Below are 13,163 nucleotides of genomic sequence, written 5' to 3'. Positions count from 1 at the left end.
CTATGTGTTCTTTGTTCTTGTTTACAACAATAATAGCTTAATTTTATTTAAGCTAGGATGATTATTTTTATTAAATAATATTTATTTGATTCATGCTTATAATGTTGTGCCTCAATCAATCGTGTTTTCAATTAAAATCAAGTCTGTATTTCATTCATACGTGATTGAAATATACCTGAATTAGCTGAGCGATCCTAACCAAACGACAGCTAATGGACGCATAATTGAAATATGCATGCTCAATTTAGATCCTAACCCGATTAAATTGTAGGTTGTATAACAAGTCTAACCAAGCTTTGTTATCTGCATAGTTTTTAGATTTGTGTGATTAAATTGTTTCAAACCTAACACATCCCAGTTACCTCACACGAATGCTAAGAAACCCTTAGTAAATAAGGATCAATAAAATGGGTATTTACTAAGTAAAGGATTTTGAAATGACCTAATGTGGTTTCCAAACTCATGAAAGATCGAGTTGCCATGGAATGTTTTTCCGAATGTTATTAAGCATGTTGATAATAAATTAAGTTTAATTAAGCAAATTGTGTTTCATTTTACTAAAATCTATTTCATTCATATAGTTTGCATACTTAGGATAATTTGCATCAGGGATCATTGCATTTAGTTTAATATATTTTAATTACCACTTCTCAACTATATTGTGTTGTTTTTATTTACCAAATTGTTAATATAATTTTACAAATTAAGTGACTTAGCACAAATACAATCCCTGTGGAGACGATAACTCGATACTTACTTATTACTTGATAACGACTGTGTACACTTGCACAAACCTAAGCGTTACACTCACCCATTGAAGGCTCAAGCTACCATGGTCGCAATCTTCAAGGTTGGATGATGATCCAGAAAAAATCTAAAAAAACTCTCTTTTTCTTCTCATATCCTCCTTTTATGTCCTCCTCCAACAGTACAGGTGTCCTTCCCTCAAAATTATTACGTTCTTGTCCATACAGATTGGTTATATTAGATTGGATAGCTCACGTAGTTTTGGTTCTTATCCGGACAGCTGTTAGGTGTGGCGACAATTTTGGACACAATCTGGAATTAACTCTTGCTACAACATTGCGGGCAACTGTCAGGTGCGAAGATAATTCTAGACGCAATCTGGAATTAAATCATGTAGTGACATTAATGAATGAGATAGCAAAATTAAGGATAAAATAGGCTAGGATTCACTAAGTTATAAAATGAAATTCACTAAATTGAAAATGCTAAAATATATGCTAAGGATAACTAAATGGGAAAATTTTAACGAATAAGTAAGGGGGAAAACCTCTGTTATTTCTAGTGCTATCACACCCCCAAGCTTGAGTCTTTACTTGTTCTAACGTAAAACAGAAACTAGCAAGACTACAAAAATTTTACTAAGGCAAATGCTCATTCTAGCAACTTGAACCTTCTAAATTCCCAATGGTTGAATCACATTCAAATGAAAGAAGTATCAACAATTCATAAGCATGAATGAATAAGGTTACAACTTCATCAATGCTAGCATCATGCTTTAAACCCTAATTTCTAGCTACCATTACAACATTTATTGTAAAATACTAAGTATATATATACATATTTTTTTCAGAATAAGGGATATCGTTGCATTACTGTACCCTTGTTCCTAAGAAGTAAAGATGAGGTGCAACAAACCCCAGGGAGTACGTAATTGCACCGACACAGACTCATGCAGTGACAACCTTTGGCCAGATTAATTTTTCTAATGCTTGTATTGGAGTGTTCCCTTTTTAACATTGCATAGTACACCCACTTTAAAGTGTCTCTACTTAATAACTATATATACATATATAAGCAGCTGTAATAAGTAGATTCATTCAAGATTTAAGAAATGATGACTGCCATCCATTACTAATGCAACCTAATCCATTCATCAAAGAATTGAAGCTATAACCTTATGTCAAATTTATCCAACGCATTCATTGATAATTTTCATGATTCAAGAATTAAGCATCGAATGTAATAAAATTTTTCGAATAATTTTCATTAACTATAATTAAACCTTGCATGCTTCGGTTCTAATTTTTTTTTTTGAAATGTGGGTGCATTTCCAAGCCCTGTGTGCATTCCCCCAATTTTAAAGTTTGCATTGTCCCCAGTGCACTAACATGAAAATGTAATGACAATAAAAATGCAATGACAATATATACTTATCAAAATAAAACCTACAGCTACATGCAATGCATGAATACTATAACTAAAGCTTAAAATAAACTAACTCAGTTATCCACAGCCATCGAGTGGCTGCATGATGTTTCTTTCTACTCCTTTTATTTTTTATCTCGGAGCGCTTCATTTTCTTTTCTTTGGGCTTTGCGCCATCTTCGGATTGCTCCTCAGTGCCCGGCTCTGCCCCGGCATCATTGGCTACTGTTTGTGTAGGAGAGGCCACTTGGAGTGGTCCAATGTAGACCACTATTGCCAATGAATTACATTTCTCCTTGGAAACACAAAAATTTACACATTTTTATATACCCTTTTTAACTTAAAATCATACAGTTTCGATAAAATTCTTGTTGAAAAAATAATTAAATTTTAAAAAATCATTAAAGTGCACTTAAAAGATGAACATGTTTAATTTTAGTTAATTTTATAATTAATTTTGATGAATTTTGGTTATTTTCGATAGATTTGCACAAAGGGCGAAAAATGGCTCGGCAGACACTGTTAGAAGCGCAAAATCGAGAAGCAATTTGAAGAATCAAGGCGAACTAAATTTCAGCCTAAAATGGTCCAAAATTATATGTATTAATTCATAATATAATTATTTTCAATTTATATCCAATTTAATTTGGGTTAATAAATTATTATTAATTAATTATGCAAAAGTGGTCCAGTTGAACCGAACCGAGTGAACCGGACCGACCAAGAAATGGACGGCCCAAAAACCATCCCAAGAGCTGACCCAAATCAGCTTATTAGCTGTTAATTAAGCTTGCAAGGAGGCCCTTGAAGACTTGTTCAAGTTGCATTCAAACCCTTCCACAATTGGTGGCTTTATAGATTTGCCCCAAGCCTAAATTAGCAAAGTTGAATATATCAACATTGCCACATGTGAGGCCGGCCAAGGGAGGGCTCTTTGGCTGATAATTTTAGCTAAATTTAGCAGCCCTCCTTAGCTGTAAAAACCCCCTTAGGCTGTTCATTTGAAGAACACACCTCAAGCATTCACATATTTCTTCTTTTCTCTCCACTTTCTGTCTTCTTTTCCATTCCAAAATTCCTCGCTCTCTTGCAAATTTATCCACCTGGGAAAGGGGCATTCATCAAATATTTGGAGTAGCAATTAAGTTTTCATAGCAGCCTTGGTCGACGGGGACAACGAAGAAGGAAGAATGGAGCAACTAGTCAAGCCACGAAAAAACACCAGATTTGATTCTTCTTCCCTATCTCTTTAATTTTTTTTTTGTTATGCTGAACATATCTATGAATATTTATGTTGTTGGAATGGTTAATTTAATCAATTTAGCTTAAATTTAACTCGTGTTAGGTTTATTGCATTTCGTTTGTTAAAATTATTGAAATTGTGTTTATGTTGTTATAGGCCTCGGTAAGATGCTTGATTAAGTAAAATCATGACTAAGTTATTATTGCATTACAATTTTTAGGTAACTAATGAATTAATTATTGAAACGGATTGAAATTGTAAATAATGGACATAGTATTTAATCAGTGCATGTTTAACCATCTAAGGTAGCTGAGGGTTAGATTAGCAACGGTATCTGATGATACATTTGCTTTGCATAACTTGGAAGATTATTGTGATTAAACTGTTTCAAGGTAAGGATACTTTGTTACCTCACATAGTCTTTTATGTGCTTATTAAATCAAGTTAATTGTTTGAATTGACATAGGGATATGTACAAGAGATTATTTCGATTTAATAAGTATGTATGTGCAATAACATATTTGCCTATTCAGATTTGTTTAATTGGTTGAATTGACATAGGGATATAGTCAAGAGATAAATGGATTTTGGTAGGTGAGTATGTTCATAAGTTAGCAAATTACCGAGTTGCCGTGAACTTATTCGTAACAATATAAACATGAGTTTAATAATTCTAAGTTAAGAAATGTAATTAATCTAACACAATTATGTCATCTTGATTAAAATCGTATTTTAAAATTATGCATTTGAGATTTATTTATTTAGTTTACTTAGTTTAAAATCTTAGTTTTTAATCACCCTCTTCAAACAAAATTTTTTCTTCACTAAAGTGTTTTAAATAGCATTCATAAATAATTCTTTTCATAGTCCCTGTGGGTACGATAACTTAACATTTGCTTGTCACTTTATTACTTGTTGCGATTGTGTACACTTGCACATTTTCGTCATTCCAAGTTTTTGGCACTATTGCCAGGGACTGTCTTTTAAAAAAGTCATTATTTGTGGAGTTGTTAGTTTTGGATTTTGGTTTATTTTTCTGTTTAAATTTTAACTTAGTTAATTTTTCTGTGATTATTTTAGGTGTTTATGAGTATTGACTGAATCATCGATTTACTCCTTGTAGACCTTGAGATTGAACGAACTTTTCAACATCGAAGAAGACAAGCACGTCAGAGAAGGACTAAAGAGATGAACTTCGAAAATCTGAATCAAGGAAACAGAGCAAACCTTGCTCAAAATCCTATCCTTATTGCTGATGATAGGGATAGAGCTTTGAGACAATATGTCGTGCCAGTATTTCGTGATCTTAATTCTGGTATTAAAAGACCTTAAATTGAGGCACAACAGTTCAAGTTGAAGCCAATCATGTTACACATGCTTCAAACAGTGGGCCAATTCAGAGGAATGCCTACCTAAGATCCTCACTTACACTTAAGATTGTTTATGGAGGTGAGCGATTCTTTCAAGTTAGTCGGAGTACCCGAAGATGCATTACGATTGAAGCTGTTCTCATATTCACTAAGGGACAGAGCTCAAGCTTGGTTGAGCTCCTTACCACCAAACTCAATTTCAACATGGCAAGAGTTAGCAGAAAAATTCCTTATGAATTATTTCCTGCCTAGCAAGAATGCTAAGTTGAGGAACGAGATCACTGGTTTCCATCAAATGGATGATGAGTCATTGTATGAGGCATGGGAAAGGTACAAAGAATTATTATGGAAGTGCCCTCATCACGGAATCCCACATTGCATACAACTTGAGACATTTTATAATGGTCTCAATGCTCACACGAGAATAGTAGTGGACACTTCTGCTAATCGTGCTCTCCTTTCTAAGTCTTATAATGAGGCTTATGAAATCATTGAGAGGATTGCCAACAACAATTATCAATGACCAACCAATCGAGCAGCTTCAGGAGGACAAGTCGCTGGAATACATGAAGTAGATGCTCTTACTTCACTCGTATCTCAAGTATCATCAATATCCTCAATGTTAAAAAATCTTACTACTAATGGGTGTAATAGTTTTGAAGCACAACCACTGAATCAATTTGACAATTTAGCCTGTGTTTATTGTGGGGAATGACATTTGTTCGAAGATTGTCCATCAAACCTAGAATCTATATATTACATGGGTAACCAGAACCAAAATCGAGGAAGGCAAGGGTTGCAATACAATTTCTATCACCCATCATGGTGAAACCACCTGAATTTTTCTTGGAGTAACCAAGGGGTAGGAACCAGTAACAATTATGTCCAACCTAGATCAACCCAGACACCTAGTTTTTCCCAACAAAACCAGCCCAAGCTGAACCATCCAATAGCCTAGAGAATCTATTGAAGGCATACATGGCGAAAAATGATGCCTCTCTAAGGAATTTGGAGAATCAAGTGGGCCAGCTTGCAACTGAACTCATAACCTGACCACAAGGTGCTTTACCTAGTGATACGAAGAATCTGAGGAATCCAGGGAAGGAGCATTGTAAAGCTTTAACATTGAGGAGCGAAAAGACTTTATAGCCCAATTCCGTCGAAGTTAAGAAGGAGCTAGCTGATGCTCAAGACTTAGAGGAAGTTCAACCGAGTGTTGAAATTCTAGTTTCACTGGAAATTTAATCTACAAAATTCGACAAGGTAACTTCTAAACCAACTAATTCTGATAAACTAATAACTCCATTAGATGCAGAATTGCCATAAAAAACAAATCAACCAGTTCCAATAAATAAACCTCCACTACCTTACCCTCAAAGACTTTAGAAGTAGAAGCAAGAAATTCAATTCAAGAAGTTCCTAAACGTACTCAAGCAACTTCATATCAACATCCTGTTGGTTGAAGCACTTGAACAAATGCCAAACTTTGTCAAATTCATGAAGGCTATCCTGTCTAAGAAATGAAGGATTGGAGAATTTGAGACTGTAGCCCTAACGAAGGAATGTAGTGCATATCTTCGACATAAACTATCCCCAAAATTGAAGGATCCTAGATGTTTTACCATACCTTGCAATATTGGAGGAACAACTTGTGGTAAGGCACTATGTGACTTAGGTTCGAGTATCAACTTGATGCCCATGTCAATATTTAGAAAGTTGGGGATAGGTGAAGTTATACCTACTTCAATTACACTTCAATTAGCAAATCGATCCTTAACACATCCAAAAGGAAAAATCGAGGACGTATTAGTATGTGTAGACAAATTTATCTTCCCTACTGGCTTTGTGATTCTAGACTTTGAAGTAGACAAAGAGGTGCAAATCATCCTAGGAAGACCATTCTTAGCAACCGGAAGGACCCTTATTGATGTGTAGAAGGGCGAGCTTACTATGGGTGTTCAGGATGATCAGGTAACATTTAATGTTTTTAAGTCCATGTGATTTCTTGACACAATTTATGATTGTTCTGCAGTGTCTGATTTAAAGGATTTAATCGTAGAGAAAGAACTCAATTATGTTGAGGACCCATTGGGATAAATTTTGACAGTAGATCCTCCAAATGATGAAGAGGAAGATGAATACTTAGCTTTGTTAGAAGCTAATCAAAGGGGATTTAATCCACAATCTCGCTTTGAACTTTGAAGTTAGAGAAAAGGGATTATGCCCAACCAAAAGTGTCAATCGAGGAGCCACCTAAATTAGAACTGAAGGTACTTCCCTCATATTTGAAATATGTTTATTTAGGTAACTCTTCTAATTTGTCTGTGATTGTTTCAGTAGAATTAACTATTGAGCAAGAAGAGAAACTCATCCTGGTGTTGAAACAATTATAGAAGTCTAACGGATGGACCATAGCTGATATTCGTGAAATTAGTCCATCTGTATGCATGCACAAGATTATCTTAAAAGATGGAAAAAAAGGGACGATTGATGGACAACGAAGACTGAACCTCATCATGAAGGACATAGTTAAGAAAGAAATCATCAAGTGGTTAGATGCGGGTCTAATTTACCCCATCTCAGATAGTTCATGGGTAAGTCTGGTCCAGTGCGTGCCAAAGAAAGAAGGTACCACGGTCATTGAAAATAAGAATAACGAGTTGATACAAACTAGAACAGTTATGGGATGGAGAATTTGCATCGATTATCGAAAGCTGAATAAGGCAACTAGGAAAGAACACTTTTCTTTGCCGTTTTTGGACCAGATGCTGGATAGACTCGTAGGGTGAGACTATTACTAATTTCTTAATGGATACTCGGGGTATAATCAGATTACAGTAGCACCAAAAAATTAGCATAAGACAACATTCACCTATCCGTACGGTACATTTGCATTTAGGCGCATGTCATTTTGTTTATGTAATGCACCTGCTACATTTTAAAGATATATGATGTTTATTTTTACTAACATGGTTGAAAAATATTTGGAAGTTTTTATGGATGATTTTTCAGTATTCGGAGATACATATGATGATTTCCTAGCCAATCTAGCCAAGGTACTAAGGCGATGCGAAGAAACAAACCTTGTATTTAATTGGGAAAATTGTCATTTCATGGTACGAGAAGGTATTATTCTAGGGCATCGGATAACAAGAGGTGGAATCGAGGTAGATAAAGCAAAGGTAGATGTTATTAAGAAACTCCCACCTCCAATATCTATAAAATGTGTTAGGAGCTTTTTGGGCCACACTGGTTTCTATCGAAGATTCATCAAGGACTTCTCCAAAGTTGCTAAACCCTGATGCAAATTATTGGAGAAGGACACGACGTTTAAATTTGATGAGGAGTGCTTAAGAGCTTTCAACGATTTGAAGAGTTGGTTAGTCTCTACACTCATAATAGTCACACCAGACTGGGATTTGCCATTTGAATAGATGTGTGACGCAAGTGACTTCGCGATCAGAGCTGTCATGGGTCAGCGATGGAACAAAGTTTTTCATCCCATCTACTATGCGAATCGGACTCTAACAAGAGCTCAACTGAATTACACAGTAACAGAAAAAGAGCTACTTACTATTGTGTTAGCTTTTGACAAGTTTCGATCTTATCTTGTAGATACCAAAGTGACTATTTATACAGACCACTCGGCAATTAAGTATTTACTTGGCAAGAAAGACGCTAAGCCGAGACTGTTCTGATAGGTACTTCTACTTTAAGAGTTTGATCTAAAAATTCAAGATTGAAAGGGAGTGGAATTCCAAGTAGCAGGCCACTTGTCCAGGTTGAAGTCGCAAGAAGGGAACTCTCCTCTTATACCAATTCGAGAGACGTTTCCAGATGAACGCATATTGAAGGTAACTCATGTCCATAATACCCCTTGGTTTGCTGATATTGCTAAATTTTTAGCTTGTGGTTTGATGCCGATTGATAAGATGTATCATCAAAAGAAAAAGTTTCTTCACGATGTGAAGTACTATTTTTGGGAAGAACCATATTTGTTTTAAAAGTGTGCAGATCAAATGATCAGGAGATGCGTGGCAAAAGATGAAGTACATAAGATTTTATACCATTTTCACTTAACTCTGAGTAGGGGACACTTTGGAGGTACACATACTGCAGCCAAGGTATTGCAAGCCAGAATCTTTTGGCCAACACTATTCAAAGATGCATATGCGTACGTAAAGAGTTGTGATCGATGTCAAAGGGTCAGAAATGTCACCAACAAAAACGAGATGCCTCGAACAAACATCATTGAGGTAGAATTATTTGATGTTTGGGGTATTAACTTTCTCGGTCCTTTCCCTCTGTCTTTTGGTCACAAGTACATATTAGTAGTAGTAGACTGTGTGTCTAAGTGGATTGAGGCAGAGTCGTATCCGATAAATGATGCTAAGGTTGTAAAGAAGTTTTTGCAGAAATATGTGTTCACAAGTTTTGGAACCCCAAGAGCCATCATCAGTGATGAAGGGTCCCATTTTGTGAACAAGTGGTTGAAATGGTTATTAGATAAACATGAAGTGAAACACAAGGTCACTACAGCTTACCATCCCCAGATGAATGGGCAAGCTGAACTGGCAAACAAGGAGATCAAAGGCATACTTGAGAAGGTAGTTTGCCCGAATCGACGAGATTGATCCAAAAGACTGGATGATGCTTTATAGGCTCACAAGACAACATACAAGACACCTTTAGGGATGCCACCCTATAGGTTAGTCTTTGGGACAGCCTGCCATCTACCCTTGGAGTTAGAAAACAAAGCTTACTAGGCTCTCCAATGATCAACTTGGATCTTAAAAGTTCCAAAGAGAAACAAATGCTTCAACTTAATGAATTAGAAGAATTCCGAATGTCTTCATACGAGAATGCCAAATTACTTAAGGAGAGACTCAAAAAATGGCATGACAAGCACATTCAAGTTCGAGAATTTGAAGTAGGTCAGCAAGTCTTGTTATTCAATTCCAGATTATGGTTCTTTCCAGGTAAGTTAAAATCACGTTGGTCCGGTCCAGTTATGATTCGTCGAGTCTATCCATACGGAGTTGTTGAACTTCAAGGTAAGGGAGGTAATTTTCGAGTTAATGCTCAACGTTTGAAACATTACTGGGGAAATAAAATTGAACGGAATAAAATCTCGTTCATTTTATCAGATATTTAATTTTTCTTGTTCTTCTGTTTGAATAAATGATTTAGGGCATATTTTCGGGATTAGTAAGTTTAAATAAATTCTGTCTATGAGATTGGAACTTAAGCGGGATCGCTTGTGACCTCTCCAATCTTTCTTGAGAATTGATTTTAACATAATTTCCCAAGAAATTATTCCTTAAATGACAAAATAAATTTTTAGTTTTTCAAATAAAAGGGTCAATTTTGATCCAGGTTTTATGTTGCAACTCAATTTTGAATTTTCATTAAGTCTAGGAATGTAATTGAATTATTTTAAAAAATTTGGTTGCTCTTTTTGTAAATATTAAAAATTAGATGCCTCTTTTTGTCAATATTTTCAAAAAGCATCTAGAATAAATGTTTTTAGTTCAATAAAAAAAGAAAAAAAGAAAAGATGATAATTATTAATATATAATTATATCAATTATAATATATATTAATTATTATCAGCTTTATTTAGAGTTAGGATTAGTTTTAATTTAATCATAATTTATTCGATAAGTTTTTATCATAATAAATTAATAGCAAATAATAAATTAATATGCATTATATTAATTATTAATTGTTATTTACTTTGAGTAGAATTAGAATTTAGAATTTTTAAGAATTCTACTCTAGCTCCTACTCCTTTCACTATAAATTCCACCCATCTATTCTTATTTGTTTTTCATTGATACACCATTCCCTCCAAAAACACCAAAACCCTTAAGTGTCAAAACCTCCTAACAATTCCCTAGCCATAGCATTGCCCAGCTGATCGGTCAGCAGCACCCCGCGCGTGCCCACACTAGGCCTGCTCAATGATTTTCACACTACTCACATCCATCCCCTACTGAGCGTTGCTGCCATGAATACCCAAGCGACACATCACCCTTTCACCCATCCTTAGCCAAAAACCCCTCAACTTTTTTAATTTGCCATATTTTGATTCAAAATTAATTTTCTTAAGAGCTCTTAATTTTTTCAAAAAAGGTGGTAATGCCAATTTTTCTCCTAAATTTTAATTTAATTATCTAATTTTTCAATTTATTAAATTATTAATATTTATATTAATTAAATTTTTTGAGAAAATAATTGTTACCATCTTATGATCAGGTTAATCATGCCTCGAAGAGAACTCATGCATCTGCCCAAATTGACGAATCAGAAAACAAGTTCACTGTGAAGAAGCCAAAGCAAGATACGAAAGTATCTTCAAGAATCAATAGATGCATCAAGAGAAAGGTTTCACATTGAAAGAAAGAACCTATATTGGTTTTATGGCGCGTATTTGGCAGGTTGCTGAAACTCTTAATTGAGAGTTGTTTTGTGAAAAAAGACCTAGTGTGGACGAAGAGTTAGTGCGCGAATTCTATGCAAATTTAACCTCAAGCGAGTTGACAGAAGTTCCAGTTTGTGAAATAAAGGTACCAATAACTTCAAGCGCTATTAATGAGTTCTTTGAATTGCCTGATTTTGAAACCGACGAATATTTCTCCTTGATGAGCAATATAGAGTCTGAAAATTTGCAAGAAATTCTCGAGGAACTTACAATTCCATGTTCTAAATGGACTGTGTCAAAGCAAGGAATTCACACTTGTCAAAGAGAATATTTGACACCACTCGCAAAGGTATGGTTCTACTTCATCCGATTCAACCTTATGCCTAGCTCACATGGGACTACAATCTCATTAGAGCGAATGGTCTTACTATACTTGATTTTAACTGGGAAGAATATTGATGTGGGAAAAATCATCTTGAGGGAAAGGCAGAATTGTGCCATTAGACGTTCACGTTTTGGCCCAGCTTACTTTCCCTTTACGATAACAATTCTGTGCTTGAAAGCTAAAATTATTGCAAACGTAAAGAAGACAGGCTATAGCCAAGGCACAATCACAGATTGGGACCTCTATCGAATAGCTAGAGACTCTGTTCTACAGCAACAACTTGAAGAAAGTGAGGATCCCGAAAAAGAAGAAGAAAAAGATACCACAAAGATCGAGCCAGTGCAATCAAAGTGTAATACCCAAAAAAAATTACTACAGTAAGAAAGTAAGATAATATTCCTGATTTAGTAAAATAAGGAAATAAAGTGATAGAAAGGGTAATTTTTAGTTATGTCAACATTGAGAAGTATATTATGACATATTAATTGAAGAAAGGATTAAATCGAAAAAGTGAGAAAAGTTTTGTGGCCCGAGTAAATACTCAAAATTTAAGGGGTTAAAGTGTAAATATGAAAAAGTTGAAGGACCAATAGTGCAAATATTTTAAGGGTAGAATAATCTAGAAACCAAGGAAAAATGGATGAATTAGGACCAAATTGAAAAGGTGAAGAATTTTGAGGGACTAAATCATAATTTTACCAAATTAAGTGATGACTCAAGGATGGAATTTTAAATGAACATAAAGGGAAAAATGGTCAATTAGAAGAGAGAGAAATTTAGAAGGCAATGAAGATGTTTGTGATATTTTAGATTAATTAATTAAATAAATATTAGTTTATTAATATTTTAATTTGATTTTTAAATGATATTTTATTATTTGATTATTAATTTATTTAGTATATATATATGTGGAAAGAAAGATGAAAAACAACCAACCCATCATCTTCCATGCATCCAACATGAGGAGAAGAGAGAAAGAATGAAAGTTTTGCTTTCTTTACAATTTGGCCCTTCCTCCAAAAACTTACCATTTTCACCTAGAAATCAAAAGAATTTCCATATCCATCAAGAGAGAAAGATAACAAGAAGACTATGGGGAGCTAGAATATCAAGTTGGATTCAAGAAATTGAAGCTGGAGGAGAGAGAAAATCAAGTTAAAGATTGAAATCAATAGGACAAGGTAAGAACATTGAGATTTCAATATATTTTTAAGTTTGATATTATTGAAATAGCATGAAAAAGATGTTATAGTAGAGTTTTCTTATATAAAGTATTATGTTTTTCATATATTAGTGAGTAGAAATAAGTGAAAGTGATGGGAAATATTATAGAGAAAGGGAATAAGGAAGTTATAAACTTAGTAATTAACATTTTGCACTAAAATAGTTTTGGATAGCAGCAGTATGTTAACTTTGAAAAATCACCATAAATTGTGGAAATGAAATTAGAGGATGAAAAAAATATGGAATTAAATATTACTGAGTCTAGTTTCTCATAGAAGAAACGGTGTAAGTAATGAAATTGTAAGTCATGAGATATAATATATTTTGTGAGACAATGTTAGAATG

General features: G+C 34.4%; 1 non-coding gene across 1 annotated transcript; it reads right to left on the bottom strand.

The window, feature by feature from the left end:
- Positions 1-5,047: 5,047 nt before the first annotated feature.
- LOC121225835 (small nucleolar RNA R71) lies at positions 5,048-5,154 on the bottom strand. The gene has a single exon (XR_005923739.1). It is a non-coding gene; the product is annotated as a small nucleolar RNA R71 (small nucleolar RNA).
- Between the last annotated feature and the right edge of the window lie 8,009 nt (positions 5,155-13,163).

The sequence above is a fragment of the Gossypium hirsutum genome, chromosome D13 (genome assembly GCF_007990345.1).
Source record: "Gossypium hirsutum isolate 1008001.06 chromosome D13, Gossypium_hirsutum_v2.1, whole genome shotgun sequence".
In the NCBI taxonomy this organism is placed as follows: Eukaryota; Viridiplantae; Streptophyta; class Magnoliopsida; order Malvales; family Malvaceae; genus Gossypium; species Gossypium hirsutum.
This window is presented reverse-complemented; position numbering and strand designations above follow the sequence as displayed.